At 49.8% G+C, this 25,112-nt stretch overlaps 1 pseudogene; it reads left to right on the top strand.

The window, feature by feature from the left end:
- Window positions 1–23,052, top strand: part of LOC147602121 (uncharacterized) — a 93,126-nt pseudogene extending 70,074 nt beyond the window's left edge.
- Window positions 23,053–25,112: the final 2,060 nt, after the last annotated feature.

Genomic DNA, 25,112 nt, shown 5'->3' on the forward strand with positions numbered 1-25,112 from the left:
TGCCGGGAGAGGAAAACACGGTCACTGTTACAATGGTGATCGGGAATATTCCTACTAATTTATTAGGAATGGATGTCCTTAAAGGGAAAGGTTGGAAAGACCCAGAAGGCTTGTGGTGGACTTTTGGGACCCCGCAATTAAATATTAGGTTACTCCAAACTGCACCCTCTCTGCCGTTTAGCAAAGCAACTAATGTCAAACAATATCCCCTTCCCCTGGGAGCAAAAGAAGGTATCAGACCTGTTATGCAGGAACTTTGGGAGCAAGGGGTTGTGATAAATACACATTCTCCTTTTAACTCTCCGGTGTGGCCACTGCGAAAACCAAATGGAAAGTGGCGACTCACAGTGGATTTTAGGAGACTGAACGCCAACACCGAACCTTTGACTGCCGCAGTGCCCAATTTGGCGGAATTGGTAACAATAATTCAGGAGAAAGCTCACCCAATTATGGCAACTATAGACGTTAAAGACATGTTTTTTATGGTACCTTTGCAACCAGAGGACAGAGACCGTTTTGCCTTTACGTGGGAAGGGCAACAATATACTTTCACCCGGCTACCCCAGGGGTATAAGCACTCTCCTACATTGGCTCATCATGCTTTAGCCCAAGAATTGGAAAAAATACCAAAACCTGAAGCTGTAGATGTTTACCAATATATTTATGACATCCGGGGGGGGGGGGGGGGGGGGGGGGGGAAGAAATAAAGGAGGTGGAAACAACCCACCAGAATCTGGGTTTGCAAATTCCCCCCGAAAAGGTCCAAAAGCCATCACAAGAAGTAAAGTTTTTGGGAATTTGGTGGAAAGGGGGAATGATGTGTATCCCACCGGACACCCTCACTTCTTTAGGTCAGATTAAAATGCCTGAGTCAAAAAAGGATTTACAACATACTTTAGGACTATTGGTGTTCTGGAGAAAACATATTCCGGACTTCTCCATTATTGCTAGACCTCTTTATGATTTGCTGAGGAAAGGGGTCAAATGGGAATGGACCCCATCTCAGGAAGAAGCTGTGCAATTGTTAATTTTTGAAGCAACGGCTCACCAGGCTCTCGGTCCTATCCACCCTACAGACCCTTTTCAGGTGGAATGGGGATTTGCCATATCAGGATTATCAGTACATATATGGCAACGGGGCCCTGAGGGTCCAACTTGGCCTGTGGGATTTTATTCTCGCAGCTTTAAAGATGCCGAGAGGAGATACACTGCTTGGGAGAAAGGGTTGTTTGTGGTTAGCCTGGCTCTCATAGAAGTAGAGAAAATTGCACGCCAACAACCAATTGTACTGAGAGGCCCATTTAAAGTGATAAAGGCAGTTACCAGTGGGACCCCTCCCCCTGACGGGGTGGCTCAGAAAGCCTCAGTATGAAAATGGTATGCCCAGATTGAACACTACTGTAACATTTTCTCAGTGACTGAAGGAGCTTTAAAACACCTGGCTATACAAGAAACAGAAAGCTCGGATGGCAGCCAAGATAAACCTGCCTCTGTCATCCAAGCGGCTCCTCCTTTCTCTCCCGACCAAGCAGTGAGTGCCTGGTTTACCGATGCTTCTGCAAAAAGAGAAGGGAAAGTATGGAAATATCGAGCAGTAGCACTCCATACCTCCTCTGATGAACAAATTATTACAGAGGGAGTGGGCAGCGCCCAAGTAGGAGAGTTAATTGCAGTGTGGAGTGTTTTCCAGCGTGAAGCTCAAGCCACTTCTCCCATCCACATCTATACTGATTCCTACGCTGTGTTTAAGGGTTGTACTGAATGGCTGCCTTTTTGGGAGCAAAATGAATGGGAGGTTAACAGAATCCCAGTGTGGCAAAAGGAAAAATGGCAAGATATCTTAAACATTGCTAAACAGGGGAACTTTGCCGTGGGATGGGTAGCTTCTCATCAGGCAGATGGGGGCTCAGCGGGTAAATGGAATAACAGAGCGGATGAGTTAGCAAGGCTAGCCCCTGTACAAAAGGACCAAGTCACAGAAGATTGGGACCGCCTGCTAGAATGGTTGCATGTAAAGCGTAAACACACAGGAGCTAAGGACCTGTGTCGTGAAGCCCTTGCTCGAGGCTGGCCTGTCACCAGAGCAACATGCGAAACTTGCATATCTGCCTGTGAGCAATGTCGTAGGCGACTGGAAAGACACCCTTTAGAAGATGATCCCCTGCATCTAAGAGAGGGTAAAGGTTTGTGGGATGCGTGGCAGGTGGATTATATTGGACCCTTTAAGAAATCAGGAGGGAAACATTTTGTGTTGGTGGGAGTGGAAATAATATCAGGACCAGTCCAAGCAGAAGCCTTTAACAGGGCTACGGGAGAAAGCACTGTGAGAGCATTGCGACAATGGTTTGGAACTTTTCCAAAACCACAAGAAATACAGTCTGATAACGGTTCCCACTTCACTGCCAGAATAGTACAGGATTGGGCACGAAGTGAAGGGATTAAATGGATTTTTCACACTCCTTATTACCCACAATGGTATTGTAGAAAGAACCAATGGTTTGCTGAAACGACTTTTGAAACCACAGGAAGGCAATTGGGATGCTCGCCTGTGGGAAGCTGTCAAAGGTGTAAATGACAGATGGGGGTAAATGGATGCCCTAAAATCACTGCCTTCTGTCCAAAAGTCCCTACTTTAATCCCTTCTTTAAAAGGACCGAATGACTCTAAAAATCCAGCTCACCTCCCAGGACAACCTGTTTTAGTGGAGCTTCCCACCGCGGGAACAGTACCATTGGTCCTAAAAACCCCTCTAAATGCATATGCGTGGGTAGCCTCTGATGCCCTGGGAAAGGAACATCGGATAAATACCCGTTGGATAGTTCCGTCATTTTAGCTGTGCCTCAAGGAGGCAAGCTCTGTTATTTCATCTTGCAGAAGAACTCCGAGGGACAACAGTGAGTGGGAAAAGCTGCACATGGATGATAATTTGGAAGCATAAATTCTAAAAATGACCAATTTTTTAATTGGACCTGTGATTGGGCTTACAATATTTTTCTGCATCTTACCACTAACCTGTAATCAAAAGAACACCAAATGGCCGTGGTCTCACGCCTCCCTTGGGTTTACAGGAAGCATGGGACCACCTTTTAAACGGTCGGGCTTAAACTTGGCCACTGTGGTTATGCACAAAATGGAAATGTACTCAGGGCATGAGTGGGGCTGGGACAGAGACAGCAGGGCTCCCCTCTTGATGGGAACAATTGGAGAAAAAAATTCAAATAGGTTGCCGAATGGTCAATGGATCTATCCATGAAAAAGCAACCCAAATTATTGTAAGAAGAACTAATGAATCTGTACTCACAAAGAGTCTTTGTGTCCTTGAAAAGGAAAAATTGGAATGCTGGAGTAATTTTACACTAACCCAACCTGTCTTTGTAATCTGTCTCTGGAATAACCAGAAAGGTGACGTGGCACTGACATTCAAATTTAAAATGGCCATTATTGAGCCAACAACTACTACTCCCAGCCCCAACATGACAAGATACACAGCACCTCTTACCACTGAACCAGTTATTGTACTGAACCCGAAAATTTTTGAGATTGGACCATATGTAATTAGAAATATGGGCCAGCAACAGATGTTATTCAATCCATCATGGTCCCTGAAACAAGTTGAATTGTCAATGCAAAATAATGCTTCAGAAATTCAGCCAGCTTGCTCACCTTTCCTAAAAACCTCTTACGAGGGATGGACAACCTGGCTGCAAAAACGGACCCCTTCCGAGAAACGAATAAAGAGAGACCTAACTGGTGTTCTGGGAACAGGATTGGGAGTTCTAAATAGTATTGATTCAGATGAACAAATTGGCTACCACAACTAGGGACCTGACTAAATTGCAACGTCCTTTACGATCTTCCCTAGTGGCTTTGGGAACTAATCAATGGATGTTATCAAATATATTACCAAAATGGGAGAAGGTGAATGAAAAAGACCATGAATTGGTTATAGATGCACTCGGTGTGGTCCAAAACAACCTCTCCCTGGCTCTCAGTTGTATCCAAGCTCAACTGTGGATGCAATCAGTAGCCGCATCAATTATAAGAGAAGGTGAAGAAGGCACTTTCCCCACTGAAATTCGGAAAATAGTTTGGGACAGTGCCACTGACTTTGAAAGGAAAGTCACCACACATCTGCACTTTTAGTGCCTCAGAACCCCGGACAGCTTGCAAAACACGGCTGTAGCTGTCCCAGCGCAAGCTGTTCAGGAAAGCACAGAGACGCGATGTTCGCGTGCCTTTAGCGCTGCTCGCAAGAAGCCTCCGGAGCAGGCACTTCTCGTGCGGCAACAACCGTGCCTGCTACGATCCTTCCTAGCGTCTTTTCCTCCGGGCAGCCGGCTTTAGCTGATGTGAAGTGTTGGTGGGCAAATCATCCAGAGAAGTGTCGCAATGCTTCTGGGCTTTTACCAAGAGCGAGTGAAGAGCAGCAAGAGCTTTCCTTGCTGACCCTTTTCACGTGGGAGATTAGCTGGACATTTGCCGCTTTAGTGCCTTGTTTCTTCTGCGCAGCTTGCACAAAGCTCATTGCGGCTTTCGCGGTTTGAGTTGTGCATCGCCGGAGCTCTGCGGGAAAGAGCGAGAGAAGAGCCGCGAAAGCTCCGAGTGCGGCCAGCTCGCGTGTGGCCGCGATGATGCGTTGTTCGCCGGTTGGAGGGCGACTGCCTTCTGCGCGGCTGCTTCCAAGTTGACCGTAACTGCCAGCGTGCTAGCTGTGTAGGATAGTGAAGAGGCTGACGTGTGTGTGTCCGTAGAGCTGCTAGAAAGCGTACGTGAAGAGCAGGAAGGGCTTTCAGAGCAGCCGGTTCTCGTCTTGGACAGTGGCCACACATCCGCACTTTTAGTGCCTCAGAACCCCGGGCAGCTTGCAAAACACGGCTGTAGCTGTCCCAGCGCAAGCTGTTCAGGAAAGCACAGAAATGCGATGTTCGCGTGCTTTAAGCGCTGCTCGCAAGAAGCCTCCGGAGCAGGCACGTCTCGTGCGGCAACAACCGTGCCTGCTACGATCTTTCCTAGCATCTTTTCCTCCGGGCAGCCGGCTTTAGCTGATGTGAAGTGTTGGTGGGCAAATCATCCAGAGAAGAGTCGCAATGCTTCTGGGCTGTTAGCAAGAGCGAGTGAAGAGCAGCAAGAGCTTTCCTTGCTGACCCTTTTCACGTTGGAGATTAGCTGGACATTTGCCGCTTTAGTGCCTTGTTTCTTCTGCGCAGCTTGCACAAAGCTCATTGCACTTTCGCGGTTCGAGTTGTGCATCGCCGGAGCTCTGCGGGAAAGAGCGAGAGAAGAGCCGCGAAAGCTCCGAGTGCGGCCAGCTCGCGTGTGGCCGCGATGATGCGTTGTTCGTCGGTTGGAGGGCGACTGCCTTCTGCGCGGCTGCTTCCAAGTTGACCGTAACTGCCAGCGTGCTAGCTGTGTAGGATAGTGAAGAGGCTGACGTGTGTGTGTCCGTAGAGCTGCTAGAAAGCGTACGTGAAGAGCAGGAAGGGCTTTCAGAGCAGCCGGTTCTCGTCTTGGACACTGGCCACACATCTGCACTTTTAGTGCCTCAGAACCCCGGACAGCTTGCAAAACACGGCTGTAGCTGTCCCAGCGCAAGCTGTTCAGGAAAGCACAGAAATGCGATGTTCGCGTGCTTTTAGCGCTGCTCGCAAGAAGCCTCCGGAGCAGGCACTTCTCGTGCGGCAACAACCGTGCCTGCTACGATCCTTCCTAGCGTCTTTTCCTCCGGGCAGCCGGCTTTAGCTGATGTGAAGTGTTGGTGGGCAAATCATCCAGAGAAGTGTCGCAATGCTTCTGGGCTTTTACCAAGAGCGAGTGAAGAGCAGCAAGAGCTTTCCTTGCTGACCCTTTTCACGTGGGAGATTAGCTGGACATTTGCCGCTTTAGTGCCTTGTTTCTTCTGCGCAGCTTGCACAAAGCTCATTGCACTTTCGCGGTTCGAGTTGTGCATCGCCGGAGCTCTGCGGGAAAGAGCGAGAGAAGAGCCGCGAAAGCTCCGAGTGCGGCCAGCTCGCGTGTGGCCGCGATGATCCGCTGTTCGCCGGTTGGAGGGCGACTGCCTTCTGCGCGGCTGCTTCCAAGTTGACGGTAACTGCCAGCGTGCTAGCTGTGTAGGACAGTGAAGAGGCTGACGTGTGTGTGTCCGTAGAGCTGCTAGAAAGCGTACGTGAAGAGCAGGAAGGGCTTCCAGAGCAGCCGGTTCTCGTCTTGGACAGTCGCCACACATCTGCACTTTTAGTGCCTCAGAACCCCGGACAGCTTGCAAAACACGGCTGTAGCTGTCCCAGCGCAAGCTGTTCAGGAAAGCACAGAGACGCGATGTTCGCGTGCCTTTAGCGCTGCTCGCAAGAAGCCTCCGGAGCAGGCACTTCTCGTGCGGCAACAACCGTGCCTGCTACGATCCTTCCTAGCGTCTTTTCCTCCGGGCAGCCGGCTTTAGCTGATGTGAAGTGTTGGTGGGCAAATCATCCAGAGAAGTGTCGCAATGCTTCTGGGCTTTTACCAAGAGCGAGTGAAGAGCAGCAAGAGCTTTCCTTGCTGACCCTTTTCACGTGGGAGATTAGCTGGACATTTGCCGCTTTAGTGCCTTGTTTCTTCTGCGCAGCTTGCACAAAGCTCATTGCGGCTTTCGCGGTTTGAGTTGTGCATCGCCGGAGCTCTGCGGGAAAGAGCGAGAGAAGAGCCGCGAAAGCTCCGAGTGCGGCCAGCTCGCGTGTGGCCGCGATGATGCGTTGTTCGCCGGTTGGAGGGCGACTGCCTTCTGCGCGGCTGCTTCCAAGTTGACCGTAACTGCCAGCGTGCTAGCTGTGTAGGATAGTGAAGAGGCTGACGTGTGTGTGTCCGTAGAGCTGCTAGAAAGCGTACGTGAAGAGCAGGAAGGGCTTTCAGAGCAGCCGGTTCTCGTCTTGGACAGTGGCCACACATCCGCACTTTTAGTGCCTCAGAACCCCGGGCAGCTTGCAAAACACGGCTGTAGCTGTCCCAGCGCAAGCTGTTCAGGAAAGCACAGAAATGCGATGTTCGCGTGCTTTTAGCGCTGCTCGCAAGAAGCCTCCGGAGCAGGCACTTCTCGTGCGGCAACAACCGTGCCTGCTACGATCCTTCCTAGCCTCTTTTCCTCCGGGCAGCCGGCTTTAGCTGATGTGAAGTGTTGGTGGGCAAATCATCCAGAGAAGTGTCGCAATGCTTCTGGGCTGTTAGCAAGAGCGAGTGAAGAGCAGCAAGAGCTTTCCTTGCTGACCCTTTTCACGTGGGAGATTAGCTGGACATTTGCCGCTTTAGTGCCTTGTTTCTTCTGCGCAGCTTGCACAAAGCTCATTGCACTTTCGCGGTTCGAGTTGTGCATCGCCGGAGCTCTGCGGGAAAGAGCGAGAGAAGAGCCGCGAAAGCTCCGAGTGCGGCCAGCTCGCGTGTGGCCGCGATGATGCGTTGTTCGTCGGTTGGAGGGCGACTGCCTTCTGCGCGGCTGCTTCCAAGTTGACCGTAACTGCCAGCGTGCTAGCTGCGTAGGACAGTGAAGAGACTCGACGTGTGTGTCGTGTGTCTCTTTGTTAGTGAGAAATCGAGACTTTCTTTATGAGTTCGTGGCACAGCACGGTGCCCGGCCGTCCACACCTGGGCAAGATTGGGCTCGGGATAATTGGACAAATTTGCAGAGCGTAGTAGATCGAATGACTTCCTTGTAGAAGGAGGCGAGGGTAATATCTGGCAGAGGCAAAGCCATAGTTTGTGCTGTTCTGGGTGCCAGTCTGGCAGCAGCAGCAGAGGGCCGCCTTAAGCAGCGAGAGCAGGAGACGATTATTGAGTTGCTCCAGCGTTTGGTGGAGGCCCTCAGGGGACAGTATCCTACCTCGAAAAACAGCTGGGGGGAGAAAAGGAGCAAAACCTTTTGCTAAAATCTATCTTGAGGGAGGAATATCCAAAGAATTCAGAATTGGACAGTGAGACAGATCTGAAGCTTGAGGAGAGAGGTATTCAACAGATAAGTCCAATATACCCTCAGAAGAAATTGGAGAAAATGAGGGATCACTCTGGCGACCACCCTCGGGTAAGACCTTTGGTTAAAACAGAATTCTTTTATTTGAATGATGAGGATAGCAACCCACAGATAACAACTAAGGAGTCGCCGTATACCGCTACTGAGCTTGCCAAACTGAAGCGGGAGTACGGGCATCTTGCCAAAGAATCTGAGACGGAGTATGTGTGGCGTGTATCTCTAACCGGGGGAGATCAAATCCAGCCGAGTGAAAAGGAGGCTGAGGGATATTGGGGTCCTGGAGTCTTTTTGACCACAGGAGATAATCGTGCCCCATGGTCCTTAACTCAGCGAGCCGCTTATTGGGCTGGGGGGGTTAAACCCTTTGGAGAGAGGGGATCCTCTTCCAATCACTGGCACAGTTGATCAGCTGGTGGAAAGCGTCCAAAAAGCTGCTTGTTTGCAAATGATGAAAGAAAGAAAGTTAACTCCTAGATGTGAATCTCCAATGATGTTGCCGGTGGACCCTGAGAGCATGACTCCCTTGATAAGGGGACTTCCAGAGTCACTTAAACCTTTGGGGATTCAACTTCGAAAGACCATTGAGACACTCGGTCCCTTAGAAAGATTGGAGGGCTTTATGAGAGGCCATGGAAATGCAACCAATAGCCCTATGAATGTGTCTCCCTCCGATCTCAGCCCATCTCGACCCTCATCAGGTGATAAAGCAAAGGTGTGGACTTGGGGGGAGGTAGCACAGGAGCTGATAAATTATGGGAGAAAATATGGTCCAGTAAAACTCCCAGAGGACAGACCAAAAGGAATCCGTCAGATAGACATCAGGGACTCACCCCCCCACATCAGTCAACCTAGCCCTCGTTTTAAAACAGCGGGGGGAGCACAGCCCATGACCCGACAACAGTGGTGGCTTTTGGGAATTAAAAAGGGTGTTCCAAGAGATGTAATGGATGGTTTACCCATTGGAAAGCTGAGCAAGGTGGTATCAAAATGGTGTAACCCAAAACAATACCCACCCAAAGGGAAAGAAATCTCACCCATCACACCCACAGCCCCACCTTTGGAAGACACAGGCAACAGAAACAGTGAGGTTTTTCCCCAGATGCAGGAAAACTAGAACCTCCATTCCCCATTGGTGAGCGAGGGAATGGAGGATGGATTTATATCCGACAGCTCACCAAGACTAGCAGGGGAGATTGGCTAATTACGGCTATTGTGGGTCCAAAACGTGGACTGGTGACCTTTTTGGTTGATACCGGTGCCCAAGTCTCCGCTTTGACTAAAGAAGATGCACAAAGGTGTGGTGTCTCTCCCTCGAGAAGACGTTTTTGTGTCCTGAATGCTTTAGGGTCAACAGAAGCCATGAGTGTTGCTCAGGTAAAGCTAACGTTGCCGGGAGAGGAAAACACGGTCACTGTTACAATGGTGATCGGGAATATTCCTACTAATTTATTAGGAATGGATGTCCTTAAAGGGAAAGGTTGGAAAGACCCAGAAGGCTTGTGGTGGACTTTTGGGACCCCGCAATTAAATATTAGGTTACTCCAAACTGCACCCTCTCTGCCGTTTAGCAAAGCAACTAATGTCAAACAATATCCCCTTCCCCTGGGAGCAAAAGAAGGTATCAGACCTGTTATGCAGGAACTTTGGGAGCAAGGGGTTGTGATAAATACACATTCTCCTTTTAACTCTCCGGTGTGGCCACTGCGAAAACCAAATGGAAAGTGGCGACTCACAGTGGATTTTAGGAGACTGAACGCCAACACCGAACCTTTGACTGCCGCAGTGCCCAATTTGGCGGAATTGGTAACAATAATTCAGGAGAAAGCTCACCCAATTATGGCAACTATAGACGTTAAAGACATGTTTTTTATGGTACCTTTGCAACCAGAGGACAGAGACCGTTTTGCCTTTACGTGGGAAGGGCAACAATATACTTTCACCCGGCTACCCCAGGGGTATAAGCACTCTCCTACATTGGCTCATCATGCTTTAGCCCAAGAATTGGAAAAAATACCAAAACCTGAAGCTGTAGATGTTTACCAATATATTTATGACATCCGGGGGGGGGGGGGGGGGGGGGGGGGGAAGAAATAAAGGAGGTGGAAACAACCCACCAGAATCTGGGTTTGCAAATTCCCCCCGAAAAGGTCCAAAAGCCATCACAAGAAGTAAAGTTTTTGGGAATTTGGTGGAAAGGGGGAATGATGTGTATCCCACCGGACACCCTCACTTCTTTAGGTCAGATTAAAATGCCTGAGTCAAAAAAGGATTTACAACATACTTTAGGACTATTGGTGTTCTGGAGAAAACATATTCCGGACTTCTCCATTATTGCTAGACCTCTTTATGATTTGCTGAGGAAAGGGGTCAAATGGGAATGGACCCCATCTCAGGAAGAAGCTGTGCAATTGTTAATTTTTGAAGCAACGGCTCACCAGGCTCTCGGTCCTATCCACCCTACAGACCCTTTTCAGGTGGAATGGGGATTTGCCATATCAGGATTATCAGTACATATATGGCAACGGGGCCCTGAGGGTCCAACTTGGCCTGTGGGATTTTATTCTCGCAGCTTTAAAGATGCCGAGAGGAGATACACTGCTTGGGAGAAAGGGTTGTTTGTGGTTAGCCTGGCTCTCATAGAAGTAGAGAAAATTGCACGCCAACAACCAATTGTACTGAGAGGCCCATTTAAAGTGATAAAGGCAGTTACCAGTGGGACCCCTCCCCCTGACGGGGTGGCTCAGAAAGCCTCAGTATGAAAATGGTATGCCCAGATTGAACACTACTGTAACATTTTCTCAGTGACTGAAGGAGCTTTAAAACACCTGGCTATACAAGAAACAGAAAGCTCGGATGGCAGCCAAGATAAACCTGCCTCTGTCATCCAAGCGGCTCCTCCTTTCTCTCCCGACCAAGCAGTGAGTGCCTGGTTTACCGATGCTTCTGCAAAAAGAGAAGGGAAAGTATGGAAATATCGAGCAGTAGCACTCCATACCTCCTCTGATGAACAAATTATTACAGAGGGAGTGGGCAGCGCCCAAGTAGGAGAGTTAATTGCAGTGTGGAGTGTTTTCCAGCGTGAAGCTCAAGCCACTTCTCCCATCCACATCTATACTGATTCCTACGCTGTGTTTAAGGGTTGTACTGAATGGCTGCCTTTTTGGGAGCAAAATGAATGGGAGGTTAACAGAATGCCAGTGTGGCAAAAGGAAAAATGGCAAGATATCTTAAACATTGCTAAACAGGGGAACTTTGCCGTGGGATGGGTAGCTTCTCATCAGGCAGATGGGGGCTCAGCGGGTAAATGGAATAACAGAGCGGATGAGTTAGCAAGGCTAGCCCCTGTACAAAAGGACCAAGTCACAGAAGATTGGGACCGCCTGCTAGAATGGTTGCATGTAAAGCGTAAACACACAGGAGCTAAGGACCTGTGTCGTGAAGCCCTTGCTCGAGGCTGGCCTGTCACCAGAGCAACATGCGAAACTTGCATATCTGCCTGTGAGCAATGTCGTAGGCGACTGGAAAGACACCCTTTAGAAGATGATCCCCTGCATCTAAGAGAGGGTAAAGGTTTGTGGGATGCGTGGCAGGTGGATTATATTGGACCCTTTAAGAAATCAGGAGGGAAACATTTTGTGTTGGTGGGAGTGGAAATAATATCAGGACCAGTCCAAGCAGAAGCCTTTAACAGGGCTACGGGAGAAAGCACTGTGAGAGCATTGCGACAATGGTTTGGAACTTTTCCAAAACCACAAGAAATACAGTCTGATAACGGTTCCCACTTCACTGCCAGAATAGTACAGGATTGGGCACGAAGTGAAGGGATTAAATGGATTTTTCACACTCCTTATTACCCACAATGGTATTGTAGAAAGAACCAATGGTTTGCTGAAACGACTTTTGAAACCACAGGAAGGCAATTGGGATGCTCGCCTGTGGGAAGCTGTCAAAGGTGTAAATGACAGATGGGGGTAAATGGATGCCCTAAAATCACTGCCTTCTGTCCAAAAGTCCCTACTTTAATCCCTTCTTTAAAAGGACCGAATGACTCTAAAAATCCAGCTCACCTCCCAGGACAACCTGTTTTAGTGGAGCTTCCCACCGCGGGAACAGTACCATTGGTCCTAAAAACCCCTCTAAATGCATATGCGTGGGTAGCCTCTGATGCCCTGGGAAAGGAACATCGGATAAATACCCGTTGGATAGTTCCGTCATTTTAGCTGTGCCTCAAGGAGGCAAGCTCTGTTATTTCATCTTGCAGAAGAACTCCGAGGGACAACAGTGAGTGGGAAAAGCTGCACATGGATGATAATTTGGAAGCATAAATTCTAAAAATGACCAATTTTTTAATTGGACCTGTGATTGGGCTTACAATATTTTTCTGCATCTTACCACTAACCTGTAATCAAAAGAACACCAAATGGCCGTGGTCTCACGCCTCCCTTGGGTTTACAGGAAGCATGGGACCACCTTTTAAACGGTCGGGCTTAAACTTGGCCACTGTGGTTATGCACAAAATGGAAATGTACTCAGGGCATGAGTGGGGCTGGGACAGAGACAGCAGGGCTCCCCTCTTGATGGGAACAATTGGAGAAAAAAATTCAAATAGGTTGCCGAATGGTCAATGGATCTATCCATGAAAAAGCAACCCAAATTATTGTAAGAAGAACTAATGAATCTGTACTCACAAAGAGTCTTTGTGTCCTTGAAAAGGAAAAATTGGAATGCTGGAGTAATTTTACACTAACCCAACCTGTCTTTGTAATCTGTCTCTGGAATAACCAGAAAGGTGACGTGGCACTGACATTCAAATTTAAAATGGCCATTATTGAGCCAACAACTACTACTCCCAGCCCCAACATGACAAGATACACAGCACCTCTTACCACTGAACCAGTTATTGTACTGAACCCGAAAATTTTTGAGATTGGACCATATGTAATTAGAAATATGGGCCAGCAACAGATGTTATTCAATCCATCATGGTCCCTGAAACAAGTTGAATTGTCAATGCAAAATAATGCTTCAGAAATTCAGCCAGCTTGCTCACCTTTCCTAAAAACCTCTTACGAGGGATGGACAACCTGGCTGCAAAAACGGACCCCTTCCGAGAAACGAATAAAGAGAGACCTAACTGGTGTTCTGGGAACAGGATTGGGAGTTCTAAATAGTATTGATTCAGATGAACAAATTGGCTACCACAACTAGGGACCTGACTAAATTGCAACGTCCTTTACGATCTTCCCTAGTGGCTTTGGGAACTAATCAATGGATGTTATCAAATATATTACCAAAATGGGAGAAGGTGAATGAAAAAGACCATGAATTGGTTATAGATGCACTCGGTGTGGTCCAAAACAACCTCTCCCTGGCTCTCAGTTGTATCCAAGCTCAACTGTGGATGCAATCAGTAGCCGCATCAATTATAAGAGAAGGTGAAGAAGGCACTTTCCCCACTGAAATTCGGAAAATAGTTTGGGACAGTGCCACTGACTTTGAAAGGAAAGTCACCACACATCTGCACTTTTAGTGCCTCAGAACCCCGGACAGCTTGCAAAACACGGCTGTAGCTGTCCCAGCGCAAGCTGTTCAGGAAAGCACAGAGACGCGATGTTCGCGTGCCTTTAGCGCTGCTCGCAAGAAGCCTCCGGAGCAGGCACTTCTCGTGCGGCAACAACCGTGCCTGCTACGATCCTTCCTAGCGTCTTTTCCTCCGGGCAGCCGGCTTTAGCTGATGTGAAGTGTTGGTGGGCAAATCATCCAGAGAAGTGTCGCAATGCTTCTGGGCTTTTACCAAGAGCGAGTGAAGAGCAGCAAGAGCTTTCCTTGCTGACCCTTTTCACGTGGGAGATTAGCTGGACATTTGCCGCTTTAGTGCCTTGTTTCTTCTGCGCAGCTTGCACAAAGCTCATTGCGGCTTTCGCGGTTTGAGTTGTGCATCGCCGGAGCTCTGCGGGAAAGAGCGAGAGAAGAGCCGCGAAAGCTCCGAGTGCGGCCAGCTCGCGTGTGGCCGCGATGATGCGTTGTTCGCCGGTTGGAGGGCGACTGCCTTCTGCGCGGCTGCTTCCAAGTTGACCGTAACTGCCAGCGTGCTAGCTGTGTAGGATAGTGAAGAGGCTGACGTGTGTGTGTCCGTAGAGCTGCTAGAAAGCGTACGTGAAGAGCAGGAAGGGCTTTCAGAGCAGCCGGTTCTCGTCTTGGACAGTGGCCACACATCCGCACTTTTAGTGCCTCAGAACCCCGGGCAGCTTGCAAAACACGGCTGTAGCTGTCCCAGCGCAAGCTGTTCAGGAAAGCACAGAAATGCGATGTTCGCGTGCTTTAAGCGCTGCTCGCAAGAAGCCTCCGGAGCAGGCACGTCTCGTGCGGCAACAACCGTGCCTGCTACGATCTTTCCTAGCATCTTTTCCTCCGGGCAGCCGGCTTTAGCTGATGTGAAGTGTTGGTGGGCAAATCATCCAGAGAAGAGTCGCAATGCTTCTGGGCTGTTAGCAAGAGCGAGTGAAGAGCAGCAAGAGCTTTCCTTGCTGACCCTTTTCACGTTGGAGATTAGCTGGACATTTGCCGCTTTAGTGCCTTGTTTCTTCTGCGCAGCTTGCACAAAGCTCATTGCACTTTCGCGGTTCGAGTTGTGCATCGCCGGAGCTCTGCGGGAAAGAGCGAGAGAAGAGCCGCGAAAGCTCCGAGTGCGGCCAGCTCGCGTGTGGCCGCGATGATGCGTTGTTCGTCGGTTGGAGGGCGACTGCCTTCTGCGCGGCTGCTTCCAAGTTGACCGTAACTGCCAGCGTGCTAGCTGTGTAGGATAGTGAAGAGGCTGACGTGTGTGTGTCCGTAGAGCTGCTAGAAAGCGTACGTGAAGAGCAGGAAGGGCTTTCAGAGCAGCCGGTTCTCGTCTTGGACACTGGCCACACATCTGCACTTTTAGTGCCTCAGAACCCCGGACAGCTTGCAAAACACGGCTGTAGCTGTCCCAGCGCAAGCTGTTCAGGAAAGCACAGAAATGCGATGTTCGCGTGCTTTTAGCGCTGCTCGCAAGAAGCCTCCGGAGCAGGCACTTCTCGTGCGGCAACAACCGTGCCTGCTACGATCCTTCCTAGCGTCTTTTCCTCCGGGCAGCCGGCTTTAGCTGATGTGAAGTGTTGGTGGGCAAATCATCCAGAGAAGTGTCGCAATGCTTCTGGGCTTTTACCAAGAGCGAGTGAAGAGCAGCAAGAGCTTTCCTTGCTGACCCTTTTCACGTGGGAGATTAGCTGGACATTTGCCGCTTTAGTGCCTTGTTTCTTCTGCGCAGCTTGCACAAAGCTCATTGCACTTTCGCGGTTCGAGTTGTGCATCGCCGGAGCTCTGCGGGAAAGAGCGAGAGAAGAGCCGCGAAAGCTCCGAGTGCGGCCAGCTCGCGTGTGGCCGCGATGATCCGCTGTTCGCCGGTTGGAGGGCGACTGCCTTCTGCGCGGCTGCTTCCAAGTTGACGGTAACTGCCAGCGTGCTAGCTGTGTAGGACAGTGAAGAGGCTGACGTGTGTGTGTCCGTAGAGCTGCTAGAAAGCGTACGTGAAGAGCAGGAAGGGCTTCCAGAGCAGCCGGTTCTCGTCTTGGACAGTCGCCACACATCTGCACTTTTAGTGCCTCAGAACCCCGGACAGCTTGCAAAACACGGCTGTAGCTGTCCCAGCGCAAGCTGTTCAGGAAAGCACAGAGACGCGATGTTCGCGTGCCTTTAGCGCTGCTCGCAAGAAGCCTCCGGAGCAGGCACTTCTCGTGCGGCAACAACCGTGCCTGCTACGATCCTTCCTAGCGTCTTTTCCTCCGGGCAGCCGGCTTTAGCTGATGTGAAGTGTTGGTGGGCAAATCATCCAGAGAAGTGTCGCAATGCTTCTGGGCTTTTACCAAGAGCGAGTGAAGAGCAGCAAGAGCTTTCCTTGCTGACCCTTTTCACGTGGGAGATTAGCTGGACATTTGCCGCTTTAGTGCCTTGTTTCTTCTGCGCAGCTTGCACAAAGCTCATTGCGGCTTTCGCGGTTTGAGTTGTGCATCGCCGGAGCTCTGCGGGAAAGAGCGAGAGAAGAGCCGCGAAAGCTCCGAGTGCGGCCAGCTCGCGTGTGGCCGCGATGATGCGTTGTTCGCCGGTTGGAGGGCGACTGCCTTCTGCGCGGCTGCTTCCAAGTTGACCGTAACTGCCAGCGTGCTAGCTGTGTAGGATAGTGAAGAGGCTGACGTGTGTGTGTCCGTAGAGCTGCTAGAAAGCGTACGTGAAGAGCAGGAAGGGCTTTCAGAGCAGCCGGTTCTCGTCTTGGACAGTGGCCACACATCCGCACTTTTAGTGCCTCAGAACCCCGGGCAGCTTGCAAAACACGGCTGTAACTGTCCCAGCGCAAGCTGTTCAGGAAAGCACAGAAATGCGATGTTCGCGTGCTTTAAGCGCTGCTCGCAAGAAGCCTCCGGAGCAGGCACGTCTCGTGCGGCAACAACCGTGCCTGCTACGATCTTTCCTAGCATCTTTTCCTCCGGGCAGCCGGCTTTAGCTGATGTGAAGTGTTGGTGGGCAAATCATCCAGAGAAGAGTCGCAATGCTTCTGGGCTGTTAGCAAGAGCGAGTGAAGAGCAGCAAGAGCTTTCCTTGCTGACCCTTTTCACGTTGGAGATTAGCTGGACATTTGCCGCTTTAGTGCCTTGTTTCTTCTGCGCAGCTTGCACAAAGCTCATTGCACTTTCGCGGTTCGAGTTGTGCATCGCCGGAGCTCTGCGGGAAAGAGCGAGAGAAGAGCCGCGAAAGCTCCGAGTGCGGCCAGCTCGCGTGTGGCCGCGATGATGCGTTGTTCGTCGGTTGGAGGGCGACTGCCTTCTGCGCGGCTGCTTCCAAGTTGACCGTAACTGCCAGCGTGCTAGCTGTGTAGGATAGTGAAGAGGCTGACGTGTGTGTGTCCGTAGAGCTGCTAGAAAGCGTACGTGAAGAGCAGGAAGGGCTTTCAGAGCAGCCGGTTCTCGTCTTGGACACTGGCCACACATCTGCACTTTTAGTGCCTCAGAACCCCGGACAGCTTGCAAAACACGGCTGTAGCTGTCCCAGCGCAAGCTGTTCAGGAAAGCACAGAAATGCGATGTTCGCGTGCTTTTAGCGCTGCTCGCAAGAAGCCTCCGGAGCAGGCACTTCTCGTGCGGCAACAACCGTGCCTGCTACGATCCTTCCTAGCGTCTTTTCCTCCGGGCAGCCGGCTTTAGCTGATGTGAAGTGTTGGTGGGCAAATCATCCAGAGAAGTGTCGCAATGCTTCTGGGCTTTTACCAAGAGCGAGTGAAGAGCAGCAAGAGCTTTCCTTGCTGACCCTTTTCACGTGGGAGATTAGCTGGACATTTGCCGCTTTAGTGCCTTGTTTCTTCTGCGCAGCTTGCACAAAGCTCATTGCACTTTCGCGGTTCGAGTTGTGCATCGCCGGAGCTCTGCGGGAAAGAGCGAGAGAAGAGCCGCGAAAGCTCCGAGTGCGGCCAGCTCGCGTGTGGCCGCGATGATCCGCTGTTCGCCGGTTGGAGGGCGACTGCCTTCTGCGCGGCTGCTTCCAAGTTGACGGTAACTGCCAGCGTGCTAGCTGTGTAGGACAGTGAAGAGGCTGACGTGTGTGTGTCCGTAGAGCTGCTAGAAAGCGTACGTGAAGAGCAGGAAGGGCTTCCAGAGCAGCCGGTTCTCGTCTTGGACAGTCGCCACACATCTGCACTTTTAGTGCCTCAGAACCCCGGACAGCTTGCAAAACACGGCTGTAGCTGTCCCAGCGCAAGCTGTTCAGGAAAGCACAGAAATGCGATGTTCGCGTGCTTTTAGCGCTGCTCGCAAGAAGCCTCCGGAGCAGGCACTTCTCGTGCGGCAACAACCGTGCCTGCTACGATCCTTCCTAGCGTCTTTTCCTCCGGGCAGCCGGCTTTAGCTGATGTGAAGTGTTGGTGGGCAAATCATCCAGAGAAGTGTCGCAATGCTTCTGGGCTTTTACCAAGAGCGAGTGAAGAGCAGCAAGAGCTTTCCTTGCTGACCCTTTTCACGGGGGAGATTAGCTGGACATTTGCCGCTTTAGTGCCTTGTTTCTTCTGCGCAGCTTGCACAAAGCTCATTGCACTTTCGCGGTTCGAGTTGTGCATCGCCGGAGCTCTGCGGGAAAGAGCGAGAGAAGAGCCGCGAAAGCTCCGAGTGCGGCCAGCTCGCGTGTGGCCGCGATGATGCGTTGTTCGTCGGTTGGAGGGCGACTGCCTTCTGCGCGGCTGCTTCCAAGTTGACCGTAACTGCCAGCGTGCTAGCTGCGTAGGACAGTGAAGAGACTCGACGTGTGTGTCGTGTGTCTCTTTGTTAGTGAGAAATCGAGACTTTCTTTATGAGTTCGTGGCACAGCACGGTGCCCGGCCGTCCACACCTGGGCAAGATTGGGCTCGGGATAATTGGACAAATTTGCAGAGCGTAGTAGATCGAATGACTTCCTTGTAGAAGGAGGCGAGGGTAATATCTGGCAGAGGCAAAGCCATAGTTTGTGCTGTTCTGGGTGCCAGTCTGGCAGCAGCAGCAGAGGGCCGCCTTAAGCAGCGAGAGCAGGAGACGATTATTGAGTTGCTCCAGCGTTTGGTGGAGGCCCTCAGGGGACAGTATCCTACCTCGAAAAACAGCTGGGGGGAGAAAAGGAGCAAAACCTTTTGCTAAAATCTATCTTGAGGGAGGAATATCCAAAGAATTCAGAATTGGACAGTGAGACAGATCTGAAGCTTGAGGAGAGAGGTATTCAACAGATAAGTCCAATATACCCTCAGAAGAAATTGGAGAAAATGAGGGATCACTCTGGCGACCACCCTCGGGTAAGACCTTTGGTTAAAACAGAATTCTTTTATTTGAATGATGAGGATAGCAACCCACAGATAACAACTAAGGAGTCGCCGTATACCGCTACTGAGCTTGCCAAACTGAAGCGGGAGTACGGGCATCTTGCCAAAGAATCTGAGACGGAGTATGTGTGGCGTGTATCTCTAACCGGGGGAGATCAAATCCAGCCGAGTGAAAAGGAGGCTGAGGGATATTGGGGTCCTGGAGTCTTTTTGACCACAGGAGATAATCGTGCCCCATGGTCCTTAACTCAGCGAGCCGCTTATTGGGCTGGGGGGTTAAACCCTTTGGAGAGAGGGGATCCTCTTCCAATCACTGGCACAGTTGATCAGCTGGTGGAAAGCGTCCAAAAAGCTGCTTGTTTGCAAATGATGAAAGAAAGAAAGTTAACTCCTAGATGTGAATCTCCAATGATGTTGCCGGTGGACCCTGAGAGCATGACTCCCTTGATAAGGGGACTTCCAGAGTCACTTAAACCTTTGGGGATTCAACTTCGAAAGACCATTGAGACACTCGGTCCCTTAGAAAGATTGGAGGGCTTTATGAGAGGCCATGGAAATGCAACCAATAGCCCTATGAATGTGTCTCCCTCCGATCTCAGCCCATCTCGACCCTCATCAGGTGATAAAGCAAAGGTGTGGACTTGGGGGGAGGTAGCACAGGAGCTGATAAATTATGGGAGAAAATATGGTCCAGTAAAACTCCCAGAGGACAGACCAAAAGGAATCCGTCAGATAGACATCAGGGACTCACCCCCCCACATCAGTCAACCTAGCCCTCGTTTTAAAACAGCGGGGGGAGCACAGCCCATGACCCGACAACAGTGGTGGCTTTTGGGAATTAAAAAGGGTGTTCCAAGAGATGTAATGGATGGTTTACCCATTGGAAAGCTGAGCAAGGTGGTATCAAAATGGTGTAACCCAAAACAATACCCACCCAAAGGGAAAGAAATCTCACCCATCACACCCACAGCCCCACCTTTGGAAGACACAGGCAACAGAAACAGTGAGGTTTTTCCCCAGATGCAGGAAAACTAGAACCTCCATTCCCCATTGGTGAGCGAGGGAATGGAGGATGGATTTATATCCGACAGCTCACCAAGACTAGCAGGGGAGATTGGCTAATTACGGCTATTGTGGGTCCAAAACGTGGACTGGTGACCTTTTTGGTTGATACCGGTGCCCAAGTCTCCGCTTTGACTAAAGAAGATGCACAAAGGTGTGGTGTCTCTCCCTCGAGAAGACGTTTTTGTGTCCTGAATGCTTTAGGGTCAACAGAAGCCATGAGTGTTGCTCAGGTAAAGCTAACGTTGCCGGGAGAGGAAAACACGGTCACTGTTACAATGGTGATCGGGAATATTCCTACTAATTTATTAGGAATGGATGTCCTTAAAGGGAAAGGTTGGAAAGACCCAGAAGGCTTGTGGTGGACTTTTGGGACCCCGCAATTAAATATTAGGTTACTCCAAACTGCACCCTCTCTGCCGTTTAGCAAAGCAACTAATGTCAAACAATATCCCCTTCCCCTGGGAGCAAAAGAAGGTATCAGACCTGTTATGCAGGAACTTTGGGAGCAAGGGGTTGTGATAAATACACATTCTCCTTTTAACTCTCCGGTGTGGCCACTGCGAAAACCAAATGGAAAGTGGCGACTCACAGTGGATTTTAGGAGACTGAACGCCAACACCGAACCTTTGACTGCCGCAGTGCCCAATTTGGCGGAATTGGTAACAATAATTCAGGAGAAAGCTCACCCAATTATGGCAACTATAGACGTTAAAGACATGTTTTTTATGGTACCTTTGCAACCAGAGGACAGAGACCGTTTTGCCTTTACGTGGGAAGGGCAACAATATACTTTCACCCGGCTACCCCAGGGGTATAAGCACTCTCCTACATTGGCTCATCATGCTTTAGCCCAAGAATTGGAAAAAATACCAAAACCTGAAGCTGTAGATGTTTACCAATATATTTATGACATCCGGGGGGGGGGGGGGGGGGGGGGGGGGGAAGAAATAAAGGAGGTGGAAACAACCCACCAGAATCTGGGTTTGCAAATTCCCCCCGAAAAGGTCCAAAAGCCATCACAAGAAGTAAAGTTTTTGGGAATTTGGTGGAAAGGGGGAATGATGTGTATCCCACCGGACACCCTCACTTCTTTAGGTCAGATTAAAATGCCTGAGTCAAAAAAGGATTTACAACATACTTTAGGACTATTGGTGTTCTGGAGAAAACATATTCCGGACTTCTCCATTATTGCTAGACCTCTTTATGATTTGCTGAGGAAAGGGGTCAAATGGGAATGGACCCCATCTCAGGAAGAAGCTGTGCAATTGTTAATTTTTGAAGCAACGGCTCACCAGGCTCTCGGTCCTATCCACCCTACAGACCCTTTTCAGGTGGAATGGGGATTTGCCATATCAGGATTATCAGTACATATATGGCAACGGGGCCCTGAGGGTCCAACTTGGCCTGTGGGATTTTATTCTCGCAGCTTTAAAGATGCCGAGAGGAGATACACTGCTTGGGAGAAAGGGTTGTTTGTGGTTAGCCTGGCTCTCATAGAAGTAGAGAAAATTGCACGCCAACAACCAATTGTACTGAGAGGCCCATTTAAAGTGATAAAGGCAGTTACCAGTGGGACCCCTCCCCCTGACGGGGTGGCTCAGAAAGCCTCAGTATGAAAATGGTATGCCCAGATTGAACACTACTGTAACATTTTCTCAGTGACTGAAGGAGCTTTAAAACACCTGGCTATACAAGAAACAGAAAGCTCGGATGGCAGCCAAGATAAACCTGCCTCTGTCATCCAAGCGGCTCCTCCTTTCTCTCCCGACCAAGCAGTGAGTGCCTGGTTTACCGATGCTTCTGCAAAAAGAGAAGGGAAAGTATGGAAATATCGAGCAGTAGCACTCCATACCTCCTCTGATGAACAAATTAGTACAGAGGGAGTGGGCAGCGCCCAAGTAGGAGAGTTAATTGCAGTGTGGAGTGTTTTCCAGCGTGAAGCTCAAGCCACTTCTCCCATCCACATCTATACTGATTCCTACGCTGTGTTTAAGGGTTGTACTGAATGGCTGCCTTTTTGGGAGCAAAATGAATGGGAGGTTAACAGAATGCCAGTGTGGCAAAAGGAAAAATGGCAAGATATCTTAAACATTGCTAAACAGGGGAACTTTGCCGTGGGATGGGTAGCTTCTCATCAGGCAGATGGGGGCTCAGCGGGTAAATGGAATAACAGAGCGGATGAGTTAGCAAGGCTAGCCCCTGTACAAAAGGACCAAGTCACAGAAGATTGGGACCGCCTGCTAGAATGGTTGCATGTAAAGCGTAAACACACAGGAGCTAAGGACCTGTGTCGTGAAGCCCTTGCTCGAGGCTGGCCTGTCACCAGAGCAACATGCGAAACTTGCATATCTGCCTGTGAGCAATGTCGTAGGCGACTGGAAAGACACTCTTTAGAAGATGATCCCCTGCATCTAAGAGAGGGTAAAGGTTTGTGGGATGCGTGGCAGGTGGATTATATTGGACCCTTTAAGAAATCAGGAGGGAAACATTTTGTGTTGGTGGGAGTGGAAATAATATCAGGACCAGTCCAAGCAGAAGCCTTTAACAGGGCTACGGGAGAAAGCACTGTGAGAGCATTGCGACAATGGTTTGGAACTTTTCCAAAACCACAAGAAATACAGTCTGATAACGGTTCCCACTTCACTGCCAGAATAGTACAGGATTGGGCACGAAGTGAAGGGATTAAATGGATTTTTCACACTCCTTATTACCCACAATGGTATTGTAGAAAGAACCAATGGTTTGCTGAAACGACTTTTGAAACCACAGGAAGGCAATTGGGATGCTCGCCTGTGGGAAGCTGTCAAAGGTGTAAATGACAGATGGGGGTAAATGGATGCCCTAAAATCACTGCCTTCTGTCCAAAAGTCCCTACTTTAATCCCTTCTTTAAAAGGACCGAATGACTCTAAAAATCCAGCTCACCTCCCAGGACAACCTGTTTTAGTGGAGCTTCCCACTGCGGGAACAGTACCATTGGTCCTAAAAACCCCTCTAAATGCATATGCGTGGGTAGCCTCTGATGCCCTGGGAAAGGAACATCGGATAAATACCCGTTGGATAGTTCCGTCATTTTAACTGTGCCTCAAGGAGGCAAGCTCTGTTATTTCATCTTGCAGAAGAACTCCGAGGGACAACAGTGAGTGGGAAAAGCTGCACATGGATGATAATTTGGAAGCATAAATTCTAAAAATGACCAATTTTTTAATTGGACCTGTGATTGGGCTTACAATATTTTTCTGCATCTTACCACTAACCTGTAATCAAAAGAACACCAAATGGCCGTGGTCTCACGCCTCCCTTGGGTTTACAGGAAGCATGGGACCACCTTTTAAACGGTCGGGCTTAAACTTGGCCACTGTGGTTATGCACAAAATGGAAATGTACTCAGGGCATGAGTGGGGCTGGGACAGAGACAGCAGGGCTCCCCTCTTGATGGGAACAATTGGAGAAAAAAATTCAAATAGGTTGCCGAATGGTCAATGGATCTATCCATGAAAAAGCAACCCAAATTATTGTAAGAAGAACTAATGAATCTGTACTCACAAAGAGTCTTTGTGTCCTTGAAAAGGAAAAATTGGAATGCTGGAGTAATTTTACACTAACCCAACCTGTCTTTGTAATCTGTCTCTGGAATAACCAGAAAGGTGACGTGGCACTGACATTCAAATTTAAAATGGCCATTATTGAGCCAACAACTACTACTCCCAGCCCCAACATGACAAGATACACAGCACCTCTTACCACTGAACCAGTTATTGTACTGAACCCGAAAATTTTTGAGATTGGACCATATGTAATTAGAAATATGGGCCAGCAACAGATGTTATTCAATCCATCATGGTCCCTGAAACAAGTTGAATTGTCAATGCAAAATAATGCTTCAGAAATTCAGCCAGCTTGCTCACCTTTCCTAAAAACCTCTTACGAGGGATGGACAACCTGGCTGCAAAAACGGACCCCTTCCGAGAAACGAATAAAGAGAGACCTAACTGGTGTTCTGGGAACAGGATTGGGAGTTCTAAATAGTATTGATTCAGATGAACAAATTGGCTACCACAACTAGGGACCTGACTAAATTGCAACGTCCTTTACGATCTTCCCTAGTGGCTTTGGGAACTAATCAATGGATGTTATCAAATATATTACCAAAATGGGAGAAGGTGAATGAAAAAGACCATGAATTGGTTATAGATGCACTCGGTGTGGTCCAAAACAACCTCTCCCTGGCTCTCAGTTGTATCCAAGCTCAACTGTGGATGCAATCAGTAGCCGCATCAATTATAAGAGAAGGTGAAGAAGGCACTTTCCCCACTGAAATTCGGAAAATAGTTTGGGACAGTGCCACTGACTTTGAAAGGAAAGTCACCACACATCTGCACTTTTAGTGCCTCAGAACCCCGGACAGCTTGCAAAACACGGCTGTAGCTGTCCCAGCGCAAGCTGTTCAGGAAAGCACAGAGACGCGATGTTCGCGTGCCTTTAGCGCTGCTCGCAAGAAGCCTCCGGAGCAGGCACTTCTCGTGCGGCAACAACCGTGCCTGCTACGATCCTTCCTAGCGTCTTTTCCTCCGGGCAGCCGGCTTTAGCTGATGTGAAGTGTTGGTGGGCAAATCATCCAGAGAAGAGTCGCAATGCTTCTGGGCTGTTAGCAAGAGCGAGTGAAGAGCAGCAAGAGCTTTCCTTGCTGACCCTTTTCACGTGGGAGATTAGCTGGACATTTGCCGCTTTAGTGCCTTGTTTCTTCTGCGCAGCTTGCACAAAGTTCATTGCGGCTTTCGCGGTTTGAGTTGTGCATCGCCGGAGCTCTGCGGGAAAGAGCGAGAGAAGAGCCGCGAAAGCTCCGAGTGCGGCCAGCTCGCGTGTGGCCGCGATGATGCGTTGTTCGCCGGTTGGAGGGCGACTGCCTTCTGCGCGGCTGCTTCCAAGTTGACCGTAACTGCCAGCGTGCTAGCTGTGTGGGACAGTGAAGAGGCTGACGCGTGTGTGTCCGTAGAGCTGCTAGAAAGCGTACGTGAAGAGCAGGAAGGGCTTTCAGAGCAGCCGGTTCTCGTCTTGGACAGTCGCCACACATCCGCACTTTTAGTGCCTCAGAACCCCGGGCAGCTTGCAAAACACGGCTGTAGCTGTCCCAGCGCAAGCTGTTCAGGAAAGCACAGAAATGCGATGTTCGCGTGCTTTAAGCGCTGCTCGCAAGAAGCCT

The sequence above is a fragment of the Chlamydotis macqueenii genome, chromosome 1 (assembly GCF_036417535.1).
Source record: "Chlamydotis macqueenii isolate bChlMac1 chromosome 1, bChlMac1.mat, whole genome shotgun sequence".
Taxonomy (NCBI): domain Eukaryota; kingdom Metazoa; phylum Chordata; class Aves; order Otidiformes; family Otididae; genus Chlamydotis; species Chlamydotis macqueenii.